Below are 13,749 nucleotides of genomic sequence, written 5' to 3'. Positions count from 1 at the left end.
TGCCTTTCTGATACACATAGCATTTCTAATACTTTGAACCTTGGTTTGGCTGGGCTCAAATACAGCATTTTATGGGGTGAGATGTCTACCTCAGCCTCTTTGAATAGTTTATCTGGAGCGATTCAAAGAAGCTGAACAAGCCTAGTTAAATCTTCTAAACGGGCTCTAAGTGCTGCTTTTGGTTTTGGGCAGCAATTTTTGGTTTCTGATTTCAAAATGTTTTAATTCACTAATTCAGGCTTTTATAGCATTTCCATCTGATTTCAAATGTAGCCGGACCTAAAGAACTTCGTTTTCGGCTGGCGGGATTGCGCCTCATGATGAAGTTAGGAAATTGAAGTTGTGGGAAATGGCCAAGAGTGGCTCATTACCATTAGCTGGCCATCGGTATTAGTCTTTTTGCAAAGCAAGGTGAAGATGAAAGCTTCAAAAGAGAGCAGCCATGAAAACTTTTCTTGTGAAGCTCTTTGCAAGCATTTCGTCTTTGAAGGAAAACTTCAATTAGCACAGGGAATACTCTTTGAACGTTTGGTTTTGTCAGTGTCTTTGGTTGATTGTTCGCTATTGTAATCGTTGGTCAGAAGTTGCAGCTATAATGATTATTTTTGAGACATTGTTTCCTTCCGAATTTAACGATGATGGTAATTGCCAAATGATTGTTCGCTATTGTAATCGTTGGTCGAAAATTGGAGCTGTAATGGTTATTTTTGAGACACCCTGTAAGGACGATGCATGGTAATTGCAAAAAACAAGGGTGGTTTAAGATAATAGTTAAAGAGTAAGAGTAGATTTAGTCAATTAGTTAAATAGTAGGGATAGTTTAAGAAATTTGTCATAATAATAATAATAATAATAATAATAATAATAATAATAATAAAATAATAATGATAATAGTAATAATAATAATAATAATAATTGTTATTGTAATTTAAAATTTTCACGTGCAATGTACATATACATTTACTACAAGCATTTAAGTTTATTTTTAATCATATTATTACTTTTGTTAATTTTAATTTTTTATCTTAATTTTGATATATCTAAATTTCAAATAATTTATATGAAGAAAATTTTCTTACGTGTAACGCATGAATGATTCGTTATAAAAATAAATATGTACACAAAGATAAAAAAAAATAAGTTATTCTTTTTATCCTCCAACCCAAATGTTCAAAGCCTATATGGACGAAGAGATGAACCCTCAAATTTCATAGGAATGAATGGGGCGGGGCACCCATTCTACATGGGGGATGGGGAACCCCCTAATTTTTCCAGTTCCAATGCAACCACCTAAAAACACATATAATTTATAGGTATTTTAGAAATAGGATTGTGAGAATTTGGGAACATTTTAGGATTTGGATTATGACAATTTAGGTATTATAAAAATGAAATTATGGGGTCCTCGGATTTTAAGAATTTGGAGGAAACTTAAAGGTATTTTAGAATGTTAAGCCTAGGGATATTTTACTAATTTACCATTGGATTTGAGGTGGATTTGGAGAATTATATGTAAACACCATCCATGCCCCATCCCTAATTTGAGGCAAAAACGTTTTTCCCATCTTTGCCCCATTCCCATTTAAGATCGGGGAAAACCTGCCCCATTCAAGGTGGGACAGGGTAGGCCCTGGTTTTAGAAGAAAAGTTGCCATCCTTAAAATCTCAGATGGAGGGATAATTTAATAGATTTTTTTTTTCATGATATCTCAATTCTGGTTCATAGCAAACTCAAAGGAAGAATATATAAGGGCTGATAAGCATTTAACAAATATTTTGTGTGGTACTTTTCTTGAAAAACGAGAAAATTTGTTGATAAGCATTTATTAATAATTTTTGACAACCAGGCACCATTGTGCATCACAAGTGCCAAATAGTAAAAAAAAAAAAGTTTTTTCCTCTAACTAATGGTTCTCACACAACTTGACAAAACATTTTATTAATAAACATCTTAACCAAACAAAGTTTCCAACTTTATTAGAGAAATGCCTTTTAAACATTTTCTCAACAGTTTAACCAAACAAAATTTCAAATTTTATTAGAGAAATGTTTTTATGACAAACCACTGGTTCAATACCAACCGAGGAGGACTGGCTCGTTAGTGTATTAATTGGTTTGTACCAACATTGAATCCCACAACTAGCACTTGGGGAAAAAAGAGATAAAAGGGAAATCATTAATAGTGCATAGCACCAAATATAAAAAAAAAAAGAACCCTTGGTTCAGTGGCTCTAATGGTAAAGGGAGGTCTTTGAAGGTTTTGAAAAATTGAAGGGGTACTCGAAAAAGTGTAGGGCCCATTTGCACTAAAACAGAAATAACCCAACCCAACTTCGATGTACGATGTACCATGTAGGATGCATTTATAAGGGGTACCATACTAGATTCGAAGACAATACTTACAAATCATTACACGTGTCCTCTAAGTATTAAATACGACCAGATGGTGAAAAAGACAAAGAACCCTTGACATTATTACATAAACACGTGTAAAGGCATTGATTTGATAAAATCAGATCTCCAACCCCACTCCCTATCTGCTACGCACAACTTGTTCCCACATATATATTGACACATTATCTATCAACCATCTACCAACAGTCAGGTGAACCAATGGAAATGGGAGTTTACATCTCCATCCCACAACGCTTCATATCATATCCCTGCCGTCTATTAGGAGCATTGTAAATAATATTATTAAAATCGATAATGTTATTTCTGGGAGATATTTTCAATACGCGGTGAGATGTATCGTGGGGCGGAGATGTAAATTCTTTGAATGAATTCATTGACGTGAAATCAAATCAACCGAGAACTGACTTATTGGTGTATTAACTGATTCATTTTAATGTTGACACGGTTAAACAAAAAAATAAAATAAACAAGAATGTAAAATAATATATATATATATATATATTAAAATTAGTCTTATTATATCGATATAATTTTCCTTATAAAAATGTTTTATTCTAATTTTCTGTTTTTTAATTTTTTAATTCTACTTTCCCTTTTCACCAAATGTAATGTTACCGTAGATGGTATGGGTTTCATAAAAACTTTACGCGTGCGAGAGATTTGAGCATGCGAATAAGGGCTCCAATAAATTCGACATGTGTTACTTCATGCGAATACAATTCGTGCATTATATCACATGTTTCTCCGAATTCTCTTCATCCATTTCGCATGTATGACGCGTGTTTACTTTTCTTTCTTGTTTCATTGTCATTTTTCCCGCTCTCCCCATCTTCCCTATCTTACATTATCGTTGCCCCTCTCTTCCCACTCTCCCTCTCATCTCTCTCTCTCCGCTTCTCACTTCTCAGTGACTATTCAGGGACCATACCCCTTTCTTCCTTGGTCTTCACCACCATAGATAAGTTCTGATCTGTTGCAAGTGGTGGAGGCGGTGGCGACGCCGGGCTTCGATTGGGTTCTTGAGAGCTCTACCCCCTCCCTCCCTCTTGTATACAGTCCCGGTGGATCCCATTCCGATGATCTTATCGCTCATCGACAAACACTCAAACACGTCATCAACCGTGAAATTCAACCGTTGAAATGCAGTTAGTTTCCATGGTCCCGCTTTTTGATCATCCACGAATCGACAGCCGTAATTCACTTGGTAGCAGCGGCTACCGGCAATAAGGACAAAGAGGCCTACACCAAATGCTGCAGCCACGATCCAAACGATCGCTCCGGCGGTCTTCTTTGGTTGCCTCTCCATCTTCCGCCTCTCCGCTCTCTCTTGCCCCCTCAATGTGTTTGTGATTTTTCAAATTAGGTAGTCCCTCCACCTACATGGTTGGGGTTACGGTTTAGTTTGATTCTAGAAGAAAATGAGAGCCCACAAAACTCAACAACTGCAATAGAAGCTGTTGCTGTCGAAGACGGGAGAAACACAAAATGCATCATCAGTCCCAGATTTCGATTTGTGGCCGCAATGGCGTGTTGGGACGAAGAATCGCTCCTAATCGCCAGTTTCATCGTCGAAGACACGCCAGAAAGATAACCCAAAGAGAAGAAGCGTGGCCATTTTCAGTTTAAGTCCCCAAAAACCAGTTCGGGAAGGTAATCCAATTCTTCTTCCCTTTTTTTCCAATTCTCTCATGCGATATTGCCCGTTTTGTCTCTCTTTTCCTCTTCCCCCTCTCTCTGTCAGTCTTCCAAGAATCCAGTGTCGCCGAGCTCGAGTCGGCCATGGCCTCAGTGCACCGAAGGGTATGAGTCGTTGGATCAGAGACTTCGATCAAGTGTTTATCTCCTCTTTTGGTCTTTCTCCAATCTCCATGGTCTTTTCCCATTGAAAGATTTTGTGTCTTTCAACAGCTCTGGAATTTAAGGGATTATGGCCGGTTTCGATTTGGTAATATTTGTTTTTTTTTCTTATTCTTCCTCATGTTCTCTCTTTTGCGTTGTTTCTGTTCTTTCTCTGGTTTTGCTTTGTTTTTGGATTGGTTGATCTTTAGATTCCCTGCATTTAGATCGGCATGTTGTTTTCTTTGGTTCAAATTTGAGTTCTTTGAGTATATTCTTATTGTTTCCACAGGCACGATGTTTGAGTTTTGTTAGCTCAGTTCTTTTCTTTGATGATAAAACGCTGAGAAAAAAATATAGTGTAACAATGATTCATTGAGTATATACCATTTATCAAAAAAAAAAAAAAAACGTTTAATTGAGTATATACATTTCCAATTTGTTAATTGAGAGTTCCACTTTCCTTGGTACTTGTTGTAAGTTGTGATTGCTCTGTTTTTTTCCTCCATTTTTTCAGCTTCGAGAGGAGTTAAGGAGGTGGTTAAGAGTATTCAGTCATGCAACAAAGGGTATGCCTTATTATATTGCCGGAATAATTTCATTTCTATATATTTTTTTTTTTCACAATGAAGTGCCTTCGTGTTTCCAGGTTTTGTTTTTCCGGAATTATTCTTAATCTGTTAACTGATAGTTCCACTTTCCTTGGTTAGTTGTTGTGAGTTGTGATTGTTCTGTTTTTTTCCTCCATTTTTTCAGCTTCGAGAGGAGTTAAGGAGGTGGTTAAGAGTATTCAGTGCTGCAACAAAAGGGTATGTCTTATTATATTGTCGGAATAATTTCTTTTCGTGTTGGAATTGCATAATGGAAATAATGTAATGTGTATGTGCACAGAAACAAAATAAAAGTAGATAGCAATAAAGAAAGAAGAGAGAACATTAGACTTACGTGGTTCGGCCAAATTGCTTATGTCCACGGGCAGCAACTCGGAACTTCTTTCTTACTATAAACAAGAAAAATACATTTTTTTGGACATTGCCTCTACCTTGGTCCTTTGCTCCTTAGGAATCCAAACATAAGCATCATAACCAAAGTACGTAGGTAAAAATAATCAACAGGGTTTTCTAACCATACCTCTTCTGGAATTTTGCAATCAAGTGCCGTAGTGGGAGAGCAATTTACTAGGTAACATGTCATATTGACTGCTTTTGCCCAAAAGTATTGTTCGAGCTTAGCTGCATTCAACATGCTTCTAGTTCAATCCATAAGTGTACGATTCATCCATTCAACAACTCCGTTTTGTTATGGAGTTTGTGGAACCGTATACTATCTCAAAATGCCGTGCTCATTGCAAAAATCTTCAAATTCTTTCGAGGTATATTCTTTCCCATTGTCGGTTCTCATACACTTAATTCTTTTCCCCTTCTAATTTTCAACTAGAGCTTTGAACTTCTTGAAATAGGAAAAAGTATCACTCTTCCGTTGGAACAAATATATTCATACTTTCTTGGAGAAATCATCAATAAAAGAGACAAAGTATAATGAACTTCCAAGAGATTCCATAGTAGCTTCCCACGTATTAAAGTGTATTATATCTAATACCTCTCTACTCCTAGCTTTAGACTTGGGAAAACTAGCTCTGTGGTGTTTCCCAAATAAACAATCTTCACAGAAATTCAAATCAGTAGATTTTGATCAAGAAGTACCTTAAGTTTTTGCTTGTTCATATGACCCGAACGTCTGTGCCAAATCATGACGGAATCGGTCACATCATTTGCAATGATGGCATCGCCGACCATGGTATCCCCGATCAAGTGGTATAGCTTCCCTTGTAATTTGCCTTTTGCAATTACCATAGCTCCTTTACTGATCTTCAATTAGCCTTTTTCTCCAGAAAAACTGTAACCATCTTCATCAAACTTTCCGAGTGACAGGAGACACTTTCGCAGTTGAGGAACATATCGTACACCAGAGATTGTACAAGTGATACCGTCAAACATAGTAATTTTAACGTCTCCAACTCCCACTATTTTGCATATGCTATTATCGCCCATGTAAACAGTCCCACTATCTCACGATTGGTATGTGTAAAACCAATCTCTACATGGCTCATATGGAAAAGAGCATCGGAATCTAATATCCAATTATGCTTTAAATTTTCACAAGAATCAACAGACAGTACCTCACCATCTTTTGATGAATCACTTCCTTCTGCGATGTTTCCTTGGGAATTATTTGAAGCCAGATTTTTGTCAGAGTTGGATCAATTTTGCTCTGCTTTGGGTTGCTGACAATCTTTTCGAAGGTGCCCCTTCTTACCACAATTCCAACACTTGAGTCATTTCTTGTTGCCTCTTGACTTGGATCTCGTTTGATTTCTGATAGAGTTGTTTCTCTCATTCGATCTACCTCGTACCATCATTGCGTCACCTGAAGAATTTTCACCAAATTTACTACGAGATTCTTTCGTAAGCAACATAGAAATAGTAGATTCTAATGTCAGTTCTTTAGTATTGCTCAAATTCATTATCAAACTATCCCAAGAGTCTAGCATAGAGCAAAGCAAAAGAGCAACATTTTCTTCGTCATCAATACATATCTCTATAGCTGCTAATTTGCTTACTAGAGTGTTGAACTCATTCAAGTGTACTTGCAAAGAGGCTCCGTCCTTCATCCTCAGATTGTAGAGTTGTCATCGGAGAAAGATTTTATTGGACATTGATTTCCTCTCGTAGAGATTCCGCAACTTGTCCCATAAACCTTTGGCAGTGGTTTCCTCGGACACGTTTAATAGAACCGAATCTTCTAAAGCAAGAAGAATATCAGCCATGGCTATCTGGTTTTTCTTCTCAAAATCTTCGTCTTTCATTTCAGTAGGCTTCTTCTCTCTTCCTTCTAAGGCAATTGCACAATCTTCTTTCACCAACACAACATGCATCTTCAGCTTTCAAATTGCATAGCTGGATCCGTTGAATTTCGATATCTCGAATCGGGTAGAGCTTGAACTCGCCATATTCAACACGTGCAATACCAGAACAGAAAATACAGATTTCAGTAGAACCCCGTAATAGAACCGTGTAGCTCTAATACCAATTGTTGGAATTGTGGTAACAAGGGCACCTTCGAAAAGATTGTCGGCAATCCAAAGCAGAGCAAAATTGACCCTACTCTGAAAAATATCCGACTTCAAATAATTCCCAAGGAAACATCACAGAAGGAAGTGATTCATTAGAAGATGGTGAGGTACTGTTTGTTGATTCTTGTGAAAATTTAAAGCATAACTAGATATTAGATTCTGGTGCTTCTTTCCATATGACGCTATGCAGAGATTGGTTCTACACATACCAATCATGCGATGGTGGGACTGTTCTCCTATGTTATTTCTCATTCTATTCTCCATTTCATTTCAGTGTATAGTGTATACAGTGTGTTGAGAGGAGTATTGAGTTTGGGTGTATTGAGTGTCTGGTACAAGTGTGATTCCGGTGAGGTCATTTTGTATTTTCTCCTGTTTATAGTAAGAAGGAAGCTCTGAGTTGCTGCTCGTGGACGTAGGCAATTTGGCCGAACCACGTAAATCTGGTGTTCTCTTCTTTTTTCTTTATTGCTATATGCTTTTATTTTGTTTTTGTGCATGTACAGATTACATTATTTCCGTTGTGCAATTCCAACAAAAATACACCCAAACTCAATACTCCTCTCAACACACTGTATACACTATACACTGAAATAAAATGGAGAATGGAATGAGAAATAACATAGGAGGGACCCCTATTTATACTTGAGCTGAGGGGTATAATGGAGATTTAAGAAAATTTTCTTCATGGTTAAGCAAACCATAATCGGTGGTTTGCAAATGGTGTGCCACCGATTAATTTGGTGTGCCACCGAATAAATGGTGGGCTAAGCTCGGTGGGCTATCGATTGCAAATTCAATGAGCCACCGACTGGCTCACCTTTTTGCTTTTCAACATTCTCCCACTTGACAATTTTCATAGTGAAAAACTCAAAAAGGACACTAGCGGAAGTATCGAAAGATACAAAGCTCGACTAGTTGTAAAAGGATATGCTCAGAAATCAGGTATCAACTTCAACGAAATATTTTCTCCTGTTGTTTGATTAAGTATTCGTATTCTACTGAGTATGGCTTTAGTACTTGACTTGGAGCTGGAGTAGTTAGATGTTAAAACTGCATTCTTGCATGGTAATATTGAAGAAGAGATTTATATGACTCAACCTGAAGGCTTTGTCGAAGACGACAAAAAGGATCTGGTTTGTCCGCTAACCAAATCACTTTACGGTCTAAAACAGACGCTAAGGTGTTGGTATAAGCGATTTGATTCTTTCATTGTGAGCTTGGACTTTAGCAAATGCGAAGCAGATCATTGTGCCTATACATACTTTGGTAATGATCACTTCATCATTTTGCTGTTATATGTTGATGACATGCTAGTTGCAGGTACTGATAAAGGAAGTATCTCAACATTGAAAACTTGTTTAGCTAGGGAGTTTGACATGAAAGATCTGGGGGTGGTTAATCAAATTCTTGGGATGATGGTATATAGGGACAGAAAGAACAGGAAAGTCTGGATAAATCAAAAGAGTTATGTTCAAAGGGTCTTGCGGCGCTTCAACATGCAAGATTTCAAACCAATCAGTATCTCATTTTCTGTTCGTTGCAAGTTGTCTTCAGAACAATCACCTAGCATTGAAGCTAAGAAGATAGAGATGTCCCACATACCATATTCATCAGCAGTAGGGAGCATTATGTTTGCCATGGTGTGCACTAGACCAGACATTGCACAAGCAGTGGGAGCAGTCAATAAGTTTATGGCAAATCCAAGAAGAGATCATTGGACTACGGTGAAGAGAATCCTTTGGTATTTGAAGGGTACTTCTGAAATCTCCATTTGTTATAATGGCCAAAGCTTAAAATTAGTTGGTTATGTGGATGTAGATTATGCAGGAGATCACGATAATAGAAAATCAATTACTGGTTATGTGTTTTCTTTAGCTAATGGTGCAGTGAGCTGGGCATCAAAATTGCAATCTATAGTGGCCTTATCTACAACAGAAGCAGAATATATGTTAGCTACACAAACATGCAAAGAAAGTATTTGGCTAAAGAGATTGCTTGAAGAGTTTCACATCAAGAAAGAAGTGGTAACTATTCATTGTGACAGTCAAAGCGCATTACACTTAGTAAGAAATTTTGTCTTTCATGCACGGACTAAACACATTGGTGTACAGTACCACTTTGTTCGTGAGGTAGTTGAAGATGGGCAGGTCTTGTTACAGAAGATCCACACTAACAACAACGTTGCTGATATATTGACAAAGCTAGTGATGAGAGAGAAGTTCATCTGGTGCAGAACTTCTCTGGGACTTGAAGCCACATAGCAAGAGATGATCAACAGCTATTCTTGAGAGGGTTTTTCACTATGAAAATTATCTTCAAGTGGGAGAATGTTGAAAAGCAAAAAGGTGGGCCAGTTGGTGGCTCATCGAATTTGCAATTGGTGGCCCACTGAGCTGAGCCCACCATTTATTCGGTGGCCACAGATTGCAAATTCGGTGAGCCACCGACTAACCCACCTTTTTGCTTTTCAACATTTCGAATTTTGTTTTTTTTTTTCTTACAATGAAGTGCCTTCGTGTTTCCAGGTTTTGATTTTCCGGAATTATTCTTAATCTGTTAACTGAGAGTTTCACTTTCCTTGGTTAGTTGTTGTGAGTTGTGATTGTTCTATTTTTTTCCTCCATTTTTTCAGTTTTAAGGAGTTAAGGAGGTGGTTAAGAGTATTCAGTGCTGCAACAAAGGGTATGTCTTATTATATTGTCGGAATAATTTCTTTTCGATTTTTTTTTTTACACTGAAGTGCCTTCCGTGTTTCAATGGTTAATGCAAAAATTGCTAAACATATCACTATTATGTATAAGTGACAATCATGATGGTTCTCAACCATCTTGTGAAGACCCATGTTTATCACTTCTTCTCTAGTAGATTGGCTTTTGGGTTATAGCAAGGCATGAGTGTCACACAAAGAGCTTTACACTGAAGCCACCCTATGAGCATGACCATCAGAAGAACGATAAGGATAAGTGGATGAACTGAATTACTTATTGTTTTGTCTTTTAGCTAGGTTTTATTTTATTTTATTGAATTGATTTTCCCTCTTTTACAGGATTTTTGCTTACTGGGTGCGGCTGGATTATGGATATTTCTGGATTGAGCTTACAAGGTTTCTAATGGCTTCCTTTATTTTTCTGGTTTTAGCTTAGTTATGTAATTGACAAAATTTTTATCTATAACCACTAATTTGCATAGCCCATTTATAGGATTTTTGCTTACTGGGTTGCCAATTATAGCTTCATTTTCGTTTCACCATTTAAATTTTACTGGTGAGAGCTGGTAGCTTCAAGTGTTGCTTTAATAATCTCTAATCTTCACTATTTAATAATCCATAATTGTTGATACTTCCACCTCGTGAGATTTTCTTCCTCTCTATCTCCACTTCTTTGAAAATAAAGTTGGCAAACTCTTCATCCCAGTGCTTCTAAAGTCACACAAACTCTTTAAAGCAAATAAGAAACATATCATAATTTATTTCAAGGGAACCTAATTACTAAAAACAGTAAATCACAATTTTACTATAACTAAAGTAATTATGAGCATTAGTCTACATATTAAGTAAAAACAATTATTATAAATAATAATATTGATTTTTACCAAGTAATAAAATTTCTAGAAGATTGTAACTTATATCTATGGCTATCTGACAACCCTAATGGACTCCCCATAGTGGAAGGATATGTGGGCCCCAACAATTACTATAGGTCAACTTCCCACATTCTTCCCAAAATTTGATTTTTTTTTCTTGATTTCTCCTCAATTTCAGCTGTTCCAGTACTTAATTGTTACATAGTGATTATTTTCACCACTGGAGGAAAAAGAAAAAGGAAAATTTGTTTAGAAATGTTTGGGTATTTAGTTGTCTCATATGGCATAAGTCCAGTTCACATTTTGTTAATTGTGATAATTAGCCTTGTAAGTAGGGTTCCTATCTTATTAATTTGATTTCCGAAATAATTCCAATAAAAAAATCATTATGAAGCTCTTTAAAGAACGTTTTGAGGTAAACAAAAGTTATACCTAAACTACTAGCATTGTTCTCCAGTATTTTTTTTTCTTTCAATAATCTGCTATAGTTGCTTATGCTTTCATTTGACATTTGGTTCTAATGTTTGTTAATTTGTCTGAGTTAATAATGAATCATACATATATGTCTAAGCGGTAAAACATATTAGTCAATATTTAAAGCCATGCTCACTAGACACTTGATAGTTTAGCCCTGACCAAATGTTCTCTTTGACCAACCTGACCTATTAGCACCATCCTTATGAGTAGCCAATAAAAGCAATTTTCATCATCGTGCAAGTGGCTAAAATGTTTGAAAGTTGTTTATGACATAAACCACATTAGTCATGTCAGGTTAAGAGAGTTTATGGGACCATTGTTTTGGTGGATTGGGCAGATGCATGAGCCTAAATGGCTACCCTGTTGGTTAGAATTTGGAAATTGTCTCTTGAACTGCAAAAAATGTCATGAGAAATTGGAGCAAAAATAAAATAATATTACATACACATTTTATTTAAAAGTTATAGGCTTACTTTTCTGTGTGTTTTGTTGAGCCATTTAACTCATTCAATTTCTTTTCTCACTATATACCTTCACTGCTTCCATAGAGCTTTGATGTTCAAATAAGCACTCAAACTTGTATAATAAATATTCCCATACATTAGCTTATTCAAATTTCAAAGTAGATTTGTTTTATTTCCACATTTGAATGAATGAAACTTTTATTTTTTTTTCCATTTTAAAGGTTTTAGAAGCATTTCTCTCATATATAAATTTCCCCGTTTTTTGTTCATAACAGAGAAATAATGTGTCACGTCTTGACAAAATGTTCGAATGGATGGTGCTGGACCAAAATTTTACTTTCCGTTTCCTTGGATTTTCCTTGACCTAATATGTTGATGAACTCATTTCTAATTATTGGGTAATTCACAGGAGAAAGAAGAATCTTGGACACACTTTGAATCTGTTAGCATTGAAACACCCGTTGCAGTTTGGACTTGTAGCAGACGAGATTCCTCAATTATGGCATCCATGTTTGTGATTTTTGTTATAAGATGCATCTTTTCTTTGATGGGGAGGATTAATTCGTCCACTCAATGACAGAGGAACTGCTCCCTTCCTCCTTGTAATAAAACAAGAACATAGATATAACAGTGATTGTCTACGTTTTGTAATACTACAAATTTCTCGGAAGGGAATTATCAAAAAAAAAGAAAAATGAATTGCGCAGAAGGGGATGGATTATGAGATTTTGCTCACTCCATCCCTTAAAAGGCAAAATAAAATTCTTCTTATATTCTCTCTCTCTCATCTTTTTAAGTTCTCTTTATCTAATGGATGGTCTTGGTCAACATCCCCTCCATGTCATAGAATCATAGGGAAGCTCCCTACTTCACCAATTAAGAAACCTTTTTTCAACATCATTTTCTCACTTTCACTCTTGGTTTTGAAAGCCAAAGATAAAAAAATAAAATTTTGATAGATGTGTTTGGCATGTGACTCTTTTTATCACGCTTGCAGCTTATCTATTAGGCATTTGATCCATTTGGTGTTCCTAATTTACTCTTGATTTTTATTTCTTCAGGTGATAATACATTGTTTCAAATATAAAGCTTGCTGCACTGGCATGTATTACTTAAGATGTTGCTTTGTTCTTTATCAAGAGTCAAGACATTGACCATGTATGCAAACTTTTGACCATCTATACAAATTTTTGACAACCAAAGCTCTAAGAAGAAGAAGCTCCTCTACGGGACCAAGACCAAGCCCTCGGATTAATTCGACTCCACAAATCTGTATGTACCATTAACAAGTGCGTGCTAATATGCAATTAATAGTTTAAACCCAAAATGCAAAATAAAGGAAAACAAGAACATCATTCAGCAGCATTGCCGGAGATTGAGAGTCTGGGTTGGGTCCTTTTGTTTAGAAAGCAAAGTTTCTTTTTCTTTATTTCTTGTCCTATTTAATTTAAATTTTTAAATTTGAATTTTATTTTTATTTTTGGGGATTTCTTTCTTGTTTTCTTTTTATGATAATTGAGTTTGATGTTGGTTTGTGAGAACTGGTAAGAGTGAAAGTGTGGGAAAGAAATGGATTCTGTTACTAATGTTGTAAAATTTCTATGTACATTTAAGGTTTCAAATTCTAATGGATGTCTATGTTTCTTGATCATTTCTGCAATAAAATTTGATTGAACCATTCATTACTTCAACCCTGATCACTCTTTATTTTTCTTTTTAATCTTAATTCAAGAACTAATTATTCAGAAGTACAGAAAGAATTCTTCTCATATCATTGGGGTAATGGGACTTGATTTTTGTTAGTTGTCTTCATATTGGCTAGGCAAACTGTTTTCTTTT

At 36.0% G+C, this 13,749-nt stretch overlaps 1 long non-coding RNA gene across 11 annotated transcripts; it reads left to right on the top strand.

The window, feature by feature from the left end:
* Positions 1-3,212: 3,212 nt before the first annotated feature.
* LOC148791341 (uncharacterized) lies at positions 3,213-13,542 on the top strand. Of its 11 annotated transcripts, XR_016076787.1 has the most exons (7): positions 3,220-4,360; positions 4,769-4,820; positions 5,008-5,060; positions 10,020-10,069; positions 10,434-10,490; positions 12,186-12,227; positions 12,320-12,686. It is a non-coding gene; the product is annotated as an uncharacterized LOC148791341 (long non-coding RNA). The 11 variants fall into 11 exon arrangements; XR_016076785.1 differs by having other exon boundaries at positions 3,213-4,360; positions 10,020-10,490; XR_016076780.1 differs by lacking the exon at positions 10,020-10,069 and having other exon boundaries at positions 3,217-4,065.
* Positions 13,543-13,749: the final 207 nt, after the last annotated feature.

This window comes from Nelumbo nucifera, chromosome 5 (assembly GCF_055504915.1).
Source record: "Nelumbo nucifera cultivar China Antique chromosome 5, China Antique-T2T, whole genome shotgun sequence".
Classification (NCBI taxonomy): Eukaryota; Viridiplantae; Streptophyta; class Magnoliopsida; order Proteales; family Nelumbonaceae; genus Nelumbo; species Nelumbo nucifera.
Note: the sequence above shows the minus strand (reverse complement) of the source record. Positions and strands in the feature narration are given on the sequence as shown.